This window comes from Hemicordylus capensis, chromosome 3, assembly GCF_027244095.1.
Source record: "Hemicordylus capensis ecotype Gifberg chromosome 3, rHemCap1.1.pri, whole genome shotgun sequence".
In the NCBI taxonomy this organism is placed as follows: domain Eukaryota; kingdom Metazoa; phylum Chordata; class Lepidosauria; order Squamata; family Cordylidae; genus Hemicordylus; species Hemicordylus capensis.
The window spans coordinates 329975967-329993290 of record NC_069659.1 but is presented as its reverse complement, the minus strand read 5'-3'; positions in this window follow the sequence as shown (position 1 = coordinate 329993290).

Here is a 17324-nt window from a genome sequence, read left to right as displayed (position 1 = left end):
TGTGCAGCTTTCACTTTGATGGTTCCCTGAGCAGTATGGAGCCTCTGTATCCAGTCAGAATAATGGCAAGAGAGCTACTGAATCACGCCATTAGTCTATCTAGTATTATCTACTCTGACTAACAGTGGCTTACCAACATCTCAGGCAGAGATCTCCTGCTGAGATCTCTTAACTAGCAAAACTGCTTGTTTGTGAACTGCCCAGGGACATTTTTGTATGGGACGGTATAGAAATTTAATAAATAAATAAATAATAAAACCAGGGATTCAATAAAAGACTGTATGCATGAAAAGTAGTTGCTCGACTACTGAGCTGGGTGCCTGACTTAAAAAATACAGTAAGGCATCCATGGGACAATGTAAATTAACTCAAATCTCAAATTAATTATTTTTTCCTAGCTGAAACACAGCTCAGTCATCTCTGACAGAGCCAATCATCTGTTCAGAGGGGTGATGAGCGTGAATCTAGCTCCCCCCCCCCATATCTCTCATTGAAAGGAGAGAGCTTGAACCATATGCAGTGAAATAAACTGTTGATTGGCACTGAGGTGGGGCGGGGAAAACTGATGGCACCCTTTATCTGGTTGGCACTATGACCTCAATTCCCAATTTAATATCCAATTCCAGGAATGATGAATTCTGGATTCTCAGGGCCAGCTCTACTGTTGCGGAGACCAATGTGATCCACTTCAGGTTCAAGCATGTAAATTTGATATCTGTGCATAAAAACGATGCCAGCAGAGGAGGAGGGAAAGTTGATATGGCTCTCCCACACCTGCAGGGAATGAGAGGGAAGGAAGTGGGAGGAGAAGGGGCTCACTCCTTACCAAACTTTCAAATACGAATAGTGATAATATGTATTGATCATACATTGAAGCTGTTCTTACGACCAGCCTAACCCTACCTGGGCTGCCCCAAGCAGGGTTAAGGCTGGTTGTGAGAAGTGGTGGGATCTTTGCTGATCCCTCTGCTGCCTGCCCGCCTAACCCCCTTAACAAACCCAACTTTTAGCCAAGGTTAAGGGTGCTCTCTCACGATACCCTGGCTACTGGGTATCATGTGATGCCTTGGACTGCGTGCAGCCCGAAGAATCACAGAGCCAGACGCATAGAGCACCCATCTGATGGGGGGATCCCCAATACAATGTGTGTGCCATGCATTGCATTGAGAGATGCCTGGAGGCCAGAACAAGTTCCAGCCCTGGATCCCTCCACCCTGCTCCATGTTTCATGGAGCTGCACGGAGCAAGGCTGTACACGTGGGCATTTGAGCGGCATGCTGATGAAGGAAAGTTCAGACATCTCAGAGGGAAGGTAGGTTAAGATTAGCCTTTCTCTGGCACCCTCTCAGCCCACCCATGACAATCGTATGACTCATCCCATTGTATTCAATACAATGTATGAATGCACATATGTAACACTAGGGTAGAGTTCTTCTCCTGGATGCTACTTGATTCTGTCAACTTCCTATTGTAATCCATAGACCATTTTCCTTGGAGCAACTGCACAAAACATCTTTTCATTCCCTTGAGCCCAATTCTACCACAGGCATTCATGCTGAAGAACAATTCCTCACAGTAATAGCCACGAGGGATGGCTAGTGTAAATAATGAGTAAAGCAAGAGTAAAAAAGATAGAGTCCTCTCTCAGGAGGCTACTTCAGAATGGAGAAGCTGCTTACTCCCCAGAAATTAAAGATAATGGTGCCCCATCACAATGCAGTAATACGATGCCATTATAGTTTAAGACCTAAAGTGACTCACTGAGCAACCTACCAGCAAATAGGATCCCAGTTGGGACTTCAACAGTATTAGAGTAGGCATTTGTTAAACTAAGGCTGTCTCTATACTGGCACACCTCAGTTACAATCCTTAATTATTTGTGTCATGATGCCTTGTTTTTTATGGTTTCCAGGCAGCATCCTTTGTGAGATTTGTGTATTTTACTCTGTTTCCTATAAATGTCTGCTTTATCCTTTTCTGACGACTGAGCTGTTCATTGCATTGGGAGGTCAAACTGACCTCAGCAGCCCAAGTCTTTGCTTATATCTCTCCATGAACCTAGGACTGAGGCAAAACAGACCCTCTATTTTCTCACAGAAAGGACTTTCTGCATTTGGCAGTTTTACAAGTGGGCTGTGAACATGGTAGTTACATTTTACCAAAATGACCTAGGCGGCGGCAGCCACAATAGCCACAACATTGTTTCCAATGGATGTATGCGCCCAGAGTGTGGGTATGCTACTTGAAGTATTTGTGCTCTTAAACAAAAGTACAAGACCTCCAACAGTTCCCTAGGCACCCACAGCAGTGAGGAGTGTCAGAATTATACTGCAGAATATGCCGAGGAGGAGGAGGAGGAGGAGGAGGAAGAGGAAGAGGAAGAAGAAGAAGAAGAAGAATTTGTATGCTTTTTGACTGTGCAGCAGAACACTTCACATTAATTATCTTGTTCCAATCATTACTACAGCCCTATAAGGTTAAAAAAAAGTACTATAGCCCCCTGCAATAAAAGGAACCCAATAGGGTTAGATGAGTGATTTCAAGAGCTTTGGTCAATAGAGGAGTTCCCCCTTCCAAACAGAACATTGAGGTGTGGAGAAAATAGTTGCTTTCAGATCATTATTTTTCTGAGGCAATTCTAGCAGTTAACTCTGAGGAGGGAAAATACTTTTGTGAGAGGAGATAGCAGTGCTGGATGAACTTTGAGACCTGTAACATTGTTGTTAGTCTAGGTATAATCTCTATTGAGGCAAAGAGAATCTGAGTTACATTATAAATGTTAACTGATAGTGGCTGACATGATGAGGAAAATTGCTCAAACTTATCCCACTGGAATTAAAAAGACATATCAGGCAATGCCAATGGGCTTGTTGCCTTTGGGTCAGCCTGCTCTGTATGCTCATAGGTATTTTCCTTAGTTTACCTTGTAAACTATGCACTAGATAAAACTTGTTTGTGTGGTGGGGGGGTGGGGACACCTGACTGCTTATTGTGAGGATTTCCCACGTGGTGTCTCCCACACAGAGCTTTCCACCTGACACAGCCATTTTATTATTGATAGTCGATTGATAGCTCATTATCAGACCCAGAGGAGCAGCAGCATAAATAGCACTAAAAATGAACTCTTTTCTGTGTTTCTCAGGTCTAAAAGGACCCTTTTTACTTAACTAAAGGAGGGCCACATCACATACCCATATTGCACCTGCAGCTGAGAGGTTTGCCTAAGGCCAGCAAGTGAGTTCATGGCCAGGGCCACCCTTAGGGCAGGGCAACTGGGGCAATTGCCCCAAGCCCCGTGCTGGAACAGGCCCCGCTCTGGGCACACTGCAGTGCACTCTGCCCTCCTCTCCCCGCCCAGTCCCAGCCACTTATCTTTCCCCCCAGCCCAGCTAGAGCCGATCTTTTGTGTCTGTGTGCAGCGTGAAAGGCTCCCAGGCAAACTGCTAGAGTTCCATCTCTCCCTGCCTCTCAGCTGTTCGGTGGGTGGGTGGGCAGGGCTTCCAGAGAGGCCTCCATGCAGGCCTTGCTGAAGCCTGAAGCTGAAGAAGCAAGGAAGCAGGCTGGCAGGCAGGCAGGCAGGCAGAGAGTGTCCAGCACAAGAGCTCTCTGCAGACCCTCTGCCCCACCCAGGCCAGCCTTAGTAATGGAGGTATGATGTGATTTCCTTTTTGTGGTTCTCCCCCCCCCGCCTTGAATATTTAGGGATTGGCTTGCCATAGGACTTTGGTACTGAGCAGAGATGTAGGGTAGGGTGGGAGAAATATGCATCTTTGAACTGAAGTGGATTGGACAAATTGTTGGTTTTTAATTTTTTTAAAAAATTTAAAAACCCATCCAAAAAGTCCTAAAAGTGACTTGTTTCATGGCAGAAAATCACAAAAATGTCTGGAACTGAAGCCCCCCACCCCTGCCCTTAGACCATCATTCCACCCCCATATGGAAGAACCTGACCTTTGCCTTCATAAAAAATGGGTAAAATATCCTCCTTTCAGCCCCAGCCTTTAGATCACCTGGAATGACTTGTCATAGGGCTTTGGCACTGAGCAGAGATGTAGGGCAGGGTGGGAGGAATATGTATACAGTATTTAAATTGAAGTGGATTGGACAAATTGTTGGGGTGTTTTGTTTTTTTTAAAAAACCCATCCAAAAAGTCCTATAAGTGGTTTGTTTCATGGCAGAAAATTACAAATCTTCTGGAACAAACAATGTATTTTTTTTATTTATTTATTTATTTATTTATTTATTTATGCACTATGCTCAAGTTGATTTGCAACCCAGAAAGTCTGAGAACTGTGAAGCATCTCACACTATTTACACTGTATGTCATCAATCAGTATGATTCTGTAATGATATGAAATGTTAAAGAGGCCCTGCACATTCTGATTCGCATCCGCTTTGCACCCCACTAGGGATGGCCCTGTTCATGGCAAAGGGAAGATTTGAACCAGGCAAGTTCCAATTCAAATCTTGGGCTCTTAGCCTCTAAACTAGCTCTCAAATAATGTAAAAAGAGACTTAGGAACATAGGAAGCTGCCTTATACCAAGTCAGACCATTGGTCCATCTAGCTCAGTATCGTCTACACAGACTGGCAGTGGCTTCTCCAAGGTTGCAGGCAGGAATCTCTCTCAGCCCTATCTTGGATATGCTAGAAAGGGAACTTGGAACCTTCTACAAGATGCTTTTCCCAGTGCATCCCCACCCCCCAAGGGGATGCTCAAATGTAGCTTCCCATTCAAATGCAAACTAGAGCAGATCCAAAGGAGACAATTCATGCTTGCTATCACAAAACAAATCCACCTAATGGCGCAGTGGGAAATGACTTGACTAGCAAGCCCGAGGTTGCCGGTTCGAATCCCCGGTTTGAATCTGAGCTTCCCAGACTTTGGGAAACACCTATATGGGCAGCATTGATATAGGAAGATGCTGAAAGACATCATCTCATACTACACAGGAGATGGCAATGGTAAACCCCTCCTGTATTTTACCAAAGACAGCCACAGGGCTCTGTGGTCTCCTGGAATCGACATTGACTCAACGGCACACTTTACTTTACCACAAGACCAGCTCTTCTCCTTAGAGTTATCATTACTGGGAATTTTTAAAGAGGTGAACATGGACAGAAACAGTGACTGTAATCCTGACTTACCAAGCATACATGCAGGAAAGGAAACATGTGCATTTGCTGCATTTTGAAGTAAAGTGGCATGGGAGGCTACATGAGGACGTGATTTTCACCAATATTCCTTTCCCTGTTAGTGCTCTGTGACTTCTGAAAATATGTCCGTGAAGGTTGTGCAGCCCTTGGGGACATAGTTTCAGGGCTCACCAAGCACTTCAGAGATTGGGAAGATTGGAAAAAATCATCCCCCCAAAGTGTGACCATCCACACTGCTTTTCTCTGGAATGCAGGAAATGTATACCTGCTTCCTTTACGGAATGTGTGCTTCATTAAGATGTTAACTACTATATTCTAGTCTAGTCTAGAATATTATATAGTGTATTATACTCTAGTATAGAATATTCCATAACAGAGGTAGGTAACCTTGGCTATCCAGCTGTTGCTGAATTACCACTCCCACCTTCACAATGTATTGTGGCTGAGGATGATGGGAGTTGTAGTTCAACAACAGCTGGAGAGCCAAGATTGCCTATCCCTGTTCTATTCTGAAATAGTATATTCTATACTATTTTTCTTACCTCGTTTCCCTATCCAGTCACTTTTAAATGTTGTGTTACTTATTAGGTAGTAGCTTTTTGGTCAGGCCATTACAAAAATTGTACAGCAACTAGTTCTTCTAGGTCCTTCACCTAAATCCATTCAAATCGACACCAAACCACTCAGATACATGCACAGAGTAAGCCAGAGCTGGGAATGCCCAGGTGTTTAATGCTTTTGTTTTAATTCTAACTGTGAACTCAGTTCTCTTCTCAGGTCCAAACACATTTACATTCCCTGTGGCCCAGAGCAGGCCCCCAGTAGAAACTTCCCTATGCCAGCCCCCCACTAGAAAGGCTGCTTGGTGTTTCTCTGCCCAGTGATTGGCTGATTTGTCACCAAGGGCATGGTTTGTAATTCAAGGCTAATCTCCGGGAGTCCTTTTCTTTTGAGCAAGAGCTGCTGCTGTTATTGATTTTATACCCTTGCTTTTCTACAAGGCCGGAGCCTGCAGTTTGAGCAGTTCTGTACTTGTACATAACACACTTGCATTTCGACATCCCATACAGAGTTTGATCCAAAGCTCATTGAAGTTAATAAAACTTCTCACATTGATTTCAAGGGGTTTTGGATCATAAGCAATCTCAGTATGTTTCCCAGAGTCCCTGCAGCAACATAGCTAGTCTGTGTGTGACAGCAGAAAGCCTTTATTCTGTCGACAGGTCAAGCATTCCATTTTATATAATACAATATCAACAGGGGGAATCACATATAAAGAAGCATGTGGTGCTAGTATAGTCTTTTAGGCACAAAAGCAACTTCCTTTAAAAAAAATAAATACTTGCTGTCTTTTTTCCTCAGCCTTCCACACCCAACCAACTTTAGTTCAGACTATGAACAGTATCACAATGGACATAGCAGCTCACCAGCTTGCCAGAGTCTACAGTGCTGCCTAAAGCTTGAGGTCATGTTGAGAAAATGAATTATTACGAAGCAAGTGATTGGAATGTGATCTTTTCCCCCGTTGTATACAATGCCGCTTTAATGTTTTAGCAATTTAGAATTATTATATAACAGATGTATTTCTCAAATGTATAACCTGCTTTTCTTTCTCAACTGAAAAGCTCAGGGTGCCTAACAAAATAAATCAGACATATGTGGGTCAAAACAAGCCAGTCAGCGTGGCCTCCCTCTCCCACTCACTCCTGAAGAGTGGTTGGCCACTGAGAAGAGTCTGAAAAAAGTTGCTAAGTGGCAGTTAAGCCAGGCAGGCGAATGAAAAGGGCCATGCAGAGTGACTGGCCGCGATGGAATCCAAGAGCAGAGGGCCCAGCTAACCGTCGGCCCAGAAAGGCTAATGAACGGGACCTTCCTCATGTTCTCCTGCTGAACTGAAGGTGAAGACTGCTGCAATTTATCATGAGAAGTCACCAAGGGTTCTTCATATATGGAGAGTCCAACTTCCTCTCAGCTTGGCAATTTGCATGGCAGACATGAACACCAGTAAATCAAAGTAATTAATCCTGCTTCTTCCCCATGCTTCAAGTGGGCTGTCTGCCTATTTTTTTTTAAGTCATACATATGTTGATTTGTTTCTATGTTATCCTATTTTAAAAAAAATTTCCCCTACCAGTTCCTATCTGATAGGATCACAAGTGTTAGCCAATCAGCACTCTGTACAGTTAGCTTTTGCTGCAAACGACCAGAACTGTTATTTTTAGAGCTCAACCCTGGAGAGAAAAAGGTGTTTTTGGACTGAACACATTGAAGAGGCTAGCAAACTGCCCTCCTCCTGCTCTACAAAGAGAGACGTATCTAGGGAAAATAGCGCCTAGGGCAAGCACTGAAATTGCGCCCCCTGTCCGAACATCTGACACCCATCTTTCAGATAACTTTACCATCATATCAGCTGAAAAATACAAGTCAAGATTGTTAATCTTTTAACATTTCAAAAACTATTTAGCAGTGGACTTAGCCAGACCAAAAAAGGCTGGAAAACTAAAATTTCAGTATGTTCGGGCTCATGAAATACCCAAATACTATGTGGAGGTGTACTTGGAAAACTAAACAGAAGTGCCTGTCTAATTCTCTACTATGCATTATAGCATCACTATTACATAAGTTTTAAAAATAAATGGAGAATTGGACTTTTCCCAGATTCTCTGTAAATAATTAAAGGATATACAGAGTAAACTGTGTCATTGCTTGGAATATATTCTACTCTTTCAGAAAGACAGTTAAAAAGAGAGAAAGTGAGCAAGAAACTCCCTGTGAGCCTTAATACTAAGGATTTCACACTGATTCAAAGACAAACTCACCATTAATAGCCACAAGAAGCAAAGTAAGAGCAAATGAATACAATCCTAGCTCATAAGCTTCAACTCAGTATTCACAAGCTCTGATTCTCTGTACATAGTGCCAATCTGAATATGTGGCGCCCGAGGCACATGCCCTGCCTGCTCTACCCTAGATACGCCCCTGTCTACAAATGCTGTCTGTCTTCACTTTGAGATGAGTCGTCTAAAAAGGAGACAGCTGGTGTTGCTAATAGATCTCTGTTCTGTTGGTGTTGCAAATCATAGGGAGAACAGCTGGTTTACAGAAGAATGGTACAATATAGTGATTACTGCCTGTGATTCAGATGTTTTGTTAATGTTTTTGGTCCAACAGGTTTTCATAATGCTTCAATCATAATGCTTCAATCAATCACACACGAAAATGAATGTGTGAACCACCAACAAGAGGAATCCAGAGTAATTTACATTATCAAAGATGACAACAACCTTGCAAAACTCATACTCAAAAACTCCGAACTCCCAAATTCAGGTGCATTTCATGCTGAAACCTGACAGAGGGAGATATTAAAAACAATTTTGAACAGAGTTTGCTGGCAGAGAGGTGAAAATTAGTCTGAAAACTCAGACCTCTTGGGACAAAGTAGACATTGTATAAAGTTGTGTGCTGCTGGCAGGCAGCTGAGGCTGCTTTGGGTTTAAGAATGTAGTGCAGGGGAAAGAAATGTAGAAGAACATGAAGAGCCTTTTCTCATGATCCTGTGAGCAGGCTTGAGTGTGGGCAGCGGGGAAGGCTGCAGCAGCCTATCTTCCCCACAGATGATCTAGAAGAGTTGCTGGGCCATGAATCGTGCGCCCAGACGGGCCGCTGCTGCCCCAGATAGCATGAAGTTTCAGGGGCTGGGATGCATCATCCCAGCCCTGGAAATCCCACAATGCACCACACAAGTGTCTGGTGCATTGTGTCCCCCCACCCCGGCAATGGCCAGGAGCCTACTCCTATGTCAGTGCTCACTGGGAGCAGCTGGCACTGACACATGAGCCGTGAGCCTGGGTTAAGGGTGCACTCACCTTAACCTCAGCTAACCAGCAGGCTCCCTAGGTGGGTTTGCTGCCGAGGCATCACCGAGAGCAACGCAGCTACCGCAGTTCTCACATGCAGCCAAGCCTGAGCTTAGCTGCCCTAGCCTGGTCTTGGCTGCTCGTGAGAACAGCCTCGATGTCTCTTGTTTGGTCATTTGTAGGTGTATAGCCTGTGTCATGTTTCTAGTAAAGCAGCAATTAGACTTGGCCCAAACTCCTCCCCCAATCTCCAAGTCAAGCCCCATATAGCTTTGGAAAGTGTCTTGAGTTTGCTGGAATGGTTCAAGTTGTGTTGGAAAGATCTTGAATTCATGCAAGGGTATGGGCATTTAACAAGACACAGGCTTTTTCTTACCAACCACAGATTTGTCTAATGTGGTTTTACATGTACTGTATGCAACTGAATTTTGTAGGCAATCTTGCCTAGCGTAACTCAAGTTTACATAATTTTCCCCTCCTCTCTGCCCCATTCCAACCACACCCATCCACCACATCAAAGGCCCCCTTCTTCTCAACAAGCACCTATTCCTCCCTTCCCTCCAGTTGCTTCAGTCGCCCCAGACTTCTCACTGGCTTCCCTCCATCACAGGCTTCCCTTTGTCATGAGTTTCCCTCCCATTTTTCCCTCCTAGGCATCCTCTTGTGCCCCTCAATGGTTCCCCCTAATACCTTGATGGAGAGTTCCCTCTTCCCCTGCCCCATCTCCATGCCCCATTCCCTCTGTTCCCTACCATTCCCTTCACCCACACACCATTCCCTCCACCCACATGCCATTCCTTCTGCCCACATGCCATTATCCCCAGGTCATTACACAACCCATTGGCCTCCTTCCACAGGGGCAGCCCTCCAGTAGGGGCCTACAGTTGAACAAGGATTTATTGCAGGGTCTGTGGCGTAGCTCCCAGCCTGGGCCTTTCACCTTCTCTGGTCTTGGTCTACAGTACTGCCCCCTGTTTACTTTATACCCCCCCCCATTTCTGAGGTGCATTTGTGAATGCGGTTCCCCTAGCCCCCTGATTCCCATAGACTTCTTAGTCTTGCCATTGGCAATTTTGCCAGCCGCAGGGTTTTGCTAGAATGGAACCTTCACAGTTGACAAGGGATGACTGTACATATATATGCAAGCTTTCAGGTGGATAAAGATGACAGAACTTCATGGGAAGAACATTATTGCTAGCTTGCATTATTGGATTACTTTTTCTCTCCACTCTCTGCAGTATGCATTTGGGGTAATGATAATCCCATTATTGCCCTTGTGAGACCAGGTGCTCCTGCTAAGTTGCATTCTATTTTCTGTCTACATCTGTCAAGCAAAGCACTATGGTTTCTGTCACTAGCTACAAGTGACAGAGAGTGGCAGGTGGTGTCAGCAAGGTGCCTAATGATGGGGAAATTTGTTTGTCTTTTAATAGTATTCAAGAAGGCATCAAAGGAAAGACAAAGCAGTAGAAGTACAGCTTGAGAAAGCCTTTGAAAAGTCACCTTTTCAAAATGTGAGATCCGCAAATATTTTGACTGTCTCATGAAGATCATTAGCAAGATCCTGCCAGGAGATCACTATTAGTCTCTGGGAATGGCAGCCCATTTTGAAGGTCACAATCTGTTTTATGGTTAGTTAGTTGTTTGCTTGCTTACTTGCTTGTTATATTTGTACACTGCCCCAAACTTCCGTCTCTGGGCAGTTTACAGAAACATTAAAAAAAATTAAAAAAGAAATTAAAACCTTAAAAAAATTTAAAACCTCTGGTTTAGTTAAAAACCTTGGGTGAATAAATGTGTCCTTGGGGGCTTTTTAAAAGTTGTCAGAGATGGGGAGGTTCAGTGAAGAAGACATTGAGACTATTCTCATGCACGGTGGAAACTGAGCCAAGGGAATTCACACTGCACGTGTGAAGCGCCGGGAGCCATGGGGCTCCTGGCAGCAAGCCTACTTAATTGCCCCCCCCAGTGAGGTTAGCAGAGCGTGCACTCCACTAACCCCATTTGTTTGATCATTTGCCGCTGCAGTGTTGCTCCACACCACAGTGACTCGCGGGTAGCCCCCCAACCGGGAAGCTACACCAGGCCTCCCAGCATTGGGGGGCTCCCTAGAATGCCCCACACACTTGAATGGGGCATGCTGGGACTTCTCGGGGCTGGGAGGCCCTGATCTCCATCGCCCTAACCCATGACGGAGCTGGTAATCATGTGGGCAGTTGATTTGGCCACCCAGGGTGAGCTGCCCGCTTGTCCATAGGGAGAGCAGATCCGCTCTCCCCACAGAACCCACTTAGGGGTTCATATGGAGAACCTTATTCTTAGGGGTTCATATGGAGAACGTTATTCTTAGGGGTTCATGTGGAGAACCCTCTTAGGGGTTCATATGGAGAACCTCATATGGAGTTCACACTGCTCATATGGAGAACCTTATTCTCTTTAATATCCTGGACCTAAGATGTTTAGGATTTTATAGGTTATAACCAGCACCTTGTATTTTACATGGAAACCTATTGGCAGCCAGTGTAGTTATTTTAATATAAGAGTAGTATGGAGGCTATTCCCACGTTCCACAGAAAGTGGGCTGAGCTCCCTTAGCCCATTTTCCATGGATCATGGGAACTATTGAGCTTGCAGGTGAGCCCAGTGCTCCCAAAGCAGCCAGCCCGCTTAAAGCAGCCTCCCCTTAAATGAGGTTAATGGAGCGAGTGCTCCGTTAACCACATTTGATTGCTCATGTGTCACCATGGCACACAGCAACACATGAATAGACCCCTGGCAAGCAATCCCCCTGGGCTTGGGGGTCTCTCCAGGATGTGCCCTGCGCTCACATGGAGTATTCTGGAACTTCCAGGGGCTGTGCAGCCCACAGCCCCCACCAGGTCCGTGACAGAGCTGGCAGCTATGTGGGTGGCTGATCCGGCCGCCCAGAGAGGAGGCAGTAATCGTCTGTGGGGAGGTAAGCGCTTTCAGGCTTCCTCCCTGCAGATGGTGGTAGCCTCCTGCAGCGATCGTGAGGATCTCTTCTTGGTCTCTTTGAGATGACCCAGAAACTAGGGGTGTCCACGAACCATTCAAACCTGAACTGGTTCACCTTGAACCAGGCTGATTCGATGGTTCAATCATGAATCAGACCAGAGGCAGTCTGGCCCGCAATCAAACCAAACTGAGCCTGGTCCATGGTGGACCAGTTCAGTGGTTCAAGGGGCTGTGCTTGTTAAGGGGAATCCAGTGAGTATTCGCCTTTCCAAGCAAAGGGGTTGGGTAATCCTTGAAAAGTCTTCTAAAGGGCAGCGTGATAGCACCTTTAAAAGTATATTATGGTTCTTACTGTCCTGGCAGTGCATGCAACCACTCCTTGAAGCCCCCACCACCACCACCGGCGCAGCCCAAGTGCACAACGCTCCCTCCAGCAACCCGCCCACATGGCAGTAGTGCGGTTCTGGCCTCCTCAGATACATGGAGGACAGTTGTGTGGCCTCTGTGCATGTGCAAATGGCCTCCACACATTAGTAGAGGCTGGAACTGTACCACCGCGTGGGTGGGTTTCTGGAGGGAGCGCTGCATGCTTGGGCTGCACCAGGGGATCTTTAATTGAGCAGCAGCTGCTACTGCTGGCTCAGTAAAGACCTTAATCTATTTTTAAAGGTGCCCTCTTGCTGCCCCCTAGAAGACTTTTCATGGATTCCCCCACTCCATTATTTGTGAAGGGGAATTTTCACCAGATTCCCCTTTACAAGCATAGGCCCTCGAACCACTGAACCTTTCCAACATGAACCATCAACCAAACCATTTCACTGACCAGTGGTTCAGTTCGCATTTGGTCTGAATTTGAACCAAACTGCAAAATTTGGTTTGTGCACACCTCTACCAGAGACCAACCTGGCTGCCGCATTCTGTACCAACTGCAGTTTCTAGATGATGTACAAAGGCAGCCCCACATTGAGCATATTGCAGTAGTCAAGTCTGGAGGTTGCCAGCCTGTGTACCACGGTTCTGAGATCTTTTATCTCAAGAAACAGATGCAGCTGGCATATCAGCCGGAGCTTATAGAAAGCGCTTCTGGCCACTGCCTCAACCTGACAGTTTAGCTGTCTGTATGCACACCAATTGGTTTCCCAAGTGGTTACATGCACATTGTAGTAAGTTACTATTTCAACAAAAAGTCCTTTGTGATTGGAAGTCTGGAAGTAGGTATTCAACAGCAGCTATGACATTTTCATTCCATCTTTCCCTTTGACATCCAAAGAAGAGTGGGTATAATGTTTGGAAGTCCACTCCATGTTTCCTACTGGTTCTAAGATATTAGAACCTGGGTGGATTCCCACACAGTTTTTATTTATGGTTCAGTCTTTCCACATGAACCCTAAGCTTTTCAAAACAATGGTCTGTAAACAGATAAAGGCAGAATCAGCCAGTCAAGTAAACTTCACTGTTTACAGTGTATCTGCCTCAGAAGTAGTCCAGCATCCTAGCCCAGCATCCTGTTTCACATAGTAACCCACCACATGCCTCTAGGAAGCCCACAGGCAAGAGGTATGTGCATGCCCTCTCTCCTGCAGTTGTTCCCCTGCAACTGGTTTTGAGAGGCATCGTGCCTCTGAGGCTGGAGGTGGCCCACAGCCACCAGACTGGTAACCACTGATAGACCTGTCCTCCGTGAATCTGTCTAAGCCCCTTTTACAGCCATCCAAGCTGGTGGCCATCACCACATCCCATGGCAAAGAATTCCATAGACTAATTATGTGTTGTGTGAAAAAGTACTTCCTCTTGTTGGTTCTAAATTTCCCAACCTTCAGTTTCATGGGGTTACCCCTGGTTCTAGTGTTGTGAGAAAGGGAGAAAAATTTCTCTCTATCCACCCTCTCCACTGCATGCATGGTTTTATACACTTCTATCATGTCTCCCCTTAGCCACCTCTTTTCCAAGGTAAACAGCCCCAGATGCTGTAGCCTAGCCTCATAAAGAAGGTGTACCACGCCCCTGATCATTTTGGTTGCCCTTTCTGCACATTTTTCAGTTCTTCAATATCTTTCTTAAGATATGGTGACCAAAGCTGTATGCAGTACTCCAGATGTGGCCACACCATAGTTTTGTATAAGGGCATTATAATATTAGCATTTTTATTTTCAATCCCCTCCCTAATGATTCCTAGCATGGAATTAGCCTTTTTCACAGCTGCCAGGCACTGAGATGACATTTTCAATGAGCTGTCCACCACGACCCCAAGATCTCTCTCCTGGTCAGTCACCGACATCTCAAATTCTATCAGTGTATATGTGATGTTGGTGGTTTTTGCCCCAATGCACATTGCTTTACACTTTACACTTGCTTACATTGAACTTACTTACTTAAGTAAGTAAGTTCAATTAATTACGTAAGTACTTAGACTTACTTACAATGAACATTACTTAGCGAACCTAAGGTGACATAGCACACTTTGGGAAGCAAGTCTATTTTTAAAAATAACTGTTATTCCCCAGTTCATACATTCAGATTTGGGAACCAGAGGTGAAGGACCACCAGGTTCCCATTATCTCATTACATATGAACCGGGCCTCAGTTTCCATTGAACTGGAACTGAACCCAAATCTTACGTCTCTTGGATGCCTTGAACCTGAAACAGAAATGAACCCCTAAACAGAAAGGGGATATTAACATGATGGGTGGGCAGGCGGTGGGGGAGAGAGGCAGGATTCAACCTTCCTTGCCCCAAATGAGCAACTTTCATTTCTTCAGTGTGTGAGCCATGCACCCACATGACCCTTGCTGCCAGAAACAGCACGGATCACCCCAGCAGCACAGATCAATAGTGGCCAGGACTCATTTTCCCAGCCTCTGGATATCCCACAAGGCACCCCACAATGAGCATGGTGTCTTGGGGGATTTACCCATCAGACTGGTGCTCTAGGTGCCCATCTTGTGTCTCCTAGGGCTGCATGGAATCTGAAGAGACACATGATCCTGCAGCTGGGTTAAGGGAGCACTTGCTCTGTTAAGCTTGGCTAAAAGAAGGGTTTGGGAGCAGGGTTAGGCTGGGCAAGAGCACTGCGATCCACATGGATCCCGACACTCCACATGAGCAGCCTGGGCTAGGCTGCTTGTGAGAACAGCCTCAGAGAGTGGCAACTGATTCAGAATAAGTGGTTCAGTAATCAATTACATCATTTTCAATTTTGTGACTAATGTTTTCTTTTCCTTATGGTGTTTTTTTAATTTTGTTGCATATATATTTTGTTTCTTTAAAAAAAATCAAAAATAGTTCTAAATGTTTTCCTCATTGCAAGCAAAAGAAGTTGATATTTTTCTGCATGAAATCTATCTAAACAAGTTCCAAAATGCTTACATAACTGTTTTTGAAAGCTAGTGACTGAACTTGCACTGAACAGAAAATTAAAAACTTTTGAATCTGAACTGAAATGGAACCAAAAATGTTAGCAGTTCTCCTCTCTCCAACTAACCCACCACCCACCACTTTTCCTTTCCTTTCTCTCATGTATTTTTCCTCCAGGACTAGTAGCTAGATCAGACAAACACCAGCTTCATGAGATCACATCAGGGTCACAGTGAGAACATGCCCATTCTGACATCACCAGAGGCCATGCTGACATATTCTCATGAGGCATGTGTGTTATCATCATAACTGATGTTCAGAGTAGTGACTTAGGATTTGTCCCTTTGGTTTGGGTGTTATAGAAATTTTGTTCCATTTTTAAGATACTAGTTGGAAGTGGAAGGGGGGCCCAGCCCCTTCCCCTGGGGTGAAAGCATGCTCGGTGCCGGCCAAACTTCATGAGCAGAACTATCAGTCTAGAGCAGGATTCCAAAAAGCACAAGATTCTTCCTATGTAACAATGATGGCTAATCCTTCTCTGGGAATGGACCGCTCTTTCATAATAGTGCCCAGCTATAGAGATATGCATGCGGGCCAGAGGACTTTTACCACCTAGTCCAGCTGAAAGTTCCATCCAAGCCCCCAGGAAGGGTCCCTCAGCAACATCTCTCTCAATCCTGATGAATACCGCAGAATGAGAATGCAAGTGCCCCTTTTAAGATTCTGAACTTCTAGTAATGCTCCCTCACGTCCAGTTTCACTGTTAACAGTCACTTAGCTAGCCAGGAACTCGTACCCCATCCCAGAGTTCCCCACTGTGGCTAATTTGCATGCACAGCAATTTGGGGCCAAACCAGACCTGATCCACTCCTGAACATAGGATTCATCTCCGTCTTTCTGATTTGCCTGTCCGAAGACAATCTGACACCTGAAGTGGCCCAGACCCGGAAGGGTTCAGTGGAAAGAGGAAGAAACAGTGCATGAGTTCTATTGTTAAGCAGAAGTACTGGGAGCCCCACATCTGCAAGGGCCCCTATAGTTGAAAGAACCTACCTCATGCGAATGCAGTTAAATGGAGAGCTGAAGCACATACTACTGCTGCTTCTTTCTCCAGTGGACTGGCCCTCTCATGAGAAGGCTAATCCCAAGCTGGCAAGCTGGCATGAGGCTAAGTGTGTGTTAGGTTTTCTGGACTGCTTGGCCTGGGTATGCTGGTCTAAGAATACCCTTAGTCACAGTGAACCAAACCCTAGGATCCTTTGCCTTCCTTCATATGCATATCCCCACTTAAGAAGTGATTACAAGCCCTTCCTGGAGTGCTGGATAACCAGCCCCAGACTTTCTTCTGGCCTGACACCCATGGTCTTTCCCGGTGAGTCTTAGATGCATTCTTAAGTCTGCTTCCCCCCACTGCCATGTACCCTCACATCTGAGAATCTAAATCACATTTGTTAACACCAGAGAATCTACTGATAAGTCACATACATGAATCCACTTTAATTTATTAGCAGTTAAGGTTTTTATTAGCAAAAAGTGTTAAGCTGTAGAAAATAAATATTTTGACACTCTAGTTGATACTTGTGTACACCTGTCATGTGGGAAATCCCATTCCTCTATTGTTTTTGATCTCCCTTAATAAAATGTTGGTTATTGGAACTTTTGCTGTGTCTGTAATTATCTTAGAGAACCCTGCAAACTCCTCCGATCTTGGAGTGGGGGAGACCCCTCGTAGTACCCCCACCCCTGCTTTGCACATCAGAAGCAGATACACTGTTACTGGCTGCCAAATATCTAGTTCTGGCTTAAACCTTGTGAAATTAAAAAAGAAAAAAAGAAACTGTAAAATGAAATAGCATAAAGAATTCTCTTTAAAGAGACCTGTTCTATTCCCCCCTACTAGTCTGAAGCCCTGTTGCAAATGTCTTTACAACAGTGCACACTTCACACCTGCTGTGAGTCTTTATTTTCCACCAGCAGG